The sequence below is a fragment of the Nanorana parkeri genome, unplaced genomic scaffold (assembly GCF_000935625.1).
Source record: "Nanorana parkeri isolate BGI_ZX_2015 unplaced genomic scaffold, ASM93562v1 scaffold1716, whole genome shotgun sequence".
NCBI classification, from domain to species: domain Eukaryota; kingdom Metazoa; phylum Chordata; class Amphibia; order Anura; family Dicroglossidae; genus Nanorana; species Nanorana parkeri.
Window position 1 is genome coordinate 72 of NW_017307984.1, and position 2469 is coordinate 2540.

Sequence of the window (2469 nt, forward strand, 5' to 3'; positions counted from 1 at the left end):
TACAGTCATAATGCATGTATAATACAGAGTTATAATACAAATATGTTTCTTGTTTTACCTTCCAAAAGACTTGTCATTTCTTGCCAGGCATACTCACACCTCACCTATTAATCAGGATGATCACTGAACTTCTTGGATCCGCTCTCTGCTCACTGGACAGAGGTGATGATACTGAATGACTGTCCAGTGATGAATCTAGGGGAGGAGAGATGACATGGGAAGACACAAAGCTGAACCATAAAGCTAAATTGCTGAACCATGAAATATAGGTGTCACTTGTCTGGCTGGGTGACATGCACATGTGTGTAAATCACAAGACTGAATGAACAGAATCATAAATCCTTTGGCAGGTAAATAGTAAATACGTATGTACTTCAACTGTATCTAAAAATAAACTTTGATTTTGCTAGATTATGGAGTTCAGTGAATTGACTACCTTTACAGAGCAGCTATATGACTAGTGATATCAATGAAATAATGGGGGAAATTAAGAAAAAAGGCTTTGTGAATTGACACTAATATATTCTGCCGCACGTTAGCATGTAGATATTTGGTATACTATGCAAATTACATGACATCACTTCCTATCAGGAACTTCCTCATACAATATAAAGATAGAGAAAATACTTTACAGGTTATTTAGAAAGTGTATAGATACAAGTTAAAGAGAGGAATAATGAGGACCCTAATAGGCCTTCTTGTATCACTGGCCTGGCTGTCAGGTGAGACTTCACAGGACAGGTTCCCTCAGATGAAATAAACCTTCTCATAGATCTGTGTTTAGGTATTCACTATCATTCTATTTCCTATTCTTTCTGTATATTTTCCAGGTGTCCTGTCTAACCAGCTTGTTCAGTCTGAGCCAGCGGTGATAAAGCCGGAGAACTCCCATACAGTGACCTGTTAGGGTTCAGGAGGATTCACCTTTGGTGCCAATTATATGCACTGGATCAGACAGTTCTCTGATGGAAAGTTACAATGGCTGTGTTATTTTGGCAGCAGCGGGGATACAAGCTATAATGATGTTATTAAAGGAAGATTCACAACCACTAGAGATAACAACATTAACAAGCTGACCCTGAAAATGGACAACATGAAAACTGAAGACGCTGCCGTGTATTACTGTGCAAGACAAGCACACTGATGGAAAATCTATCTTTCCTTCAACAATAACTAGTATATCCCTTCTTCATGTTATCAGTAGGTGGCAGCACATCCATTTAATGGCCGGACACAATAGATAGAAATAGAAAACACATTTTTGACTAGTAGTCTCTCGCTGTGTTAATATACTGCAAAATGTTACACATTCCTTCTCTTTCAGTTCTTAGGATTCTGCATATTTTGACAGTATCAGGAACATGGAGGTACAACAACACGTGTTTGTATATGAATGAATGAAGAAAGTACAAAAAGAACAATCTTAGAAAACTATAAAGCAATAACACAATAACCATTGGTATAGTATATAAGTACAGGAGCATTGAGAACAAGAAATAATACAATGTGTAAACAAATTCAAAAATAGGTAAAACATTACTCAGGAGAGGCGTATTTATATCTATGATTAGAAAGGCTCGGGTTGGTTCCAGAGATGATAAAATACTATATTAAAAGGATTACTGGGAGATGAAGAGCAACAGATGTAGTAAATAGGAAGTTTATGAGAGCAAAATCTGAGAGAGGATGAGAAGAAAAAGGGAAAGATATAAGTGTGAGAATCAGATTTGGTGAATGATTGGGTGCATAGGGAGGTCAGTTGTTCAAACCTTCAGGGGTGAGAGCAGCGTATATATATATGAGAGGGTGCATTATAGGACCATTGTAACAGGGATTGTTAGAATAGACCATGAGGGAAATATATATATGGTGTGACCAAAACTACTTAACTCATGATTTCTAAATGTATTCTATAACTCTATTTAAAACACAGAACCTTGTTCTTAAACCACTCCCATAACAGCTGCTTCTTTACTAGTTCTTCACAAATTCTGACATAGCTTCAGGTTTCAAGGACAGTGGATGTCTGTTCAATGTCATACATCTTCATTTAAACGTAAAACAACCTGTTTGCTGTTCATATCTGCACTACAGTAAGGGCTCCAACGCCGGCTAGCTTAGGACACCACTACTGGCCAGTAGTATAGGGAGGTTCGGACATTGTTAAAGGGAGACCTTAAAGGGACATACACCCCATTCAGGGGAAAGCGCTCCTTCGGGGGTGAGCGCTACAGTACCGTAGGAAAGGCATCATATTTTGACCGCATAATACTGTAACCATCCATCTGCTGTATCCTGTTGTCTGTTGTACAGAATAAAGCAACCTTTGTGGACGAACACGGTATTGGTGAGTTCAGCTATCTGACAAGGATTGTCCGCAGTGAGTATATCTGCTTATACAGGCCAGGCATAGAGGTCTCAGCAAGGGATATATTTCGCTATCACAACAATCGGAGTCAGAATAGTCAG

General features: G+C 38.6%; 1 pseudogene; it reads left to right on the plus strand.

Annotated features, from left to right (window-relative positions):
* The first annotated feature begins 676 nt into the window (after positions 1-676).
* On the plus strand, positions 677-1144 carry LOC108799400 (annotated as a pseudogene).
* The last annotated feature ends 1325 nt before the right edge of the window (positions 1145-2469 follow it).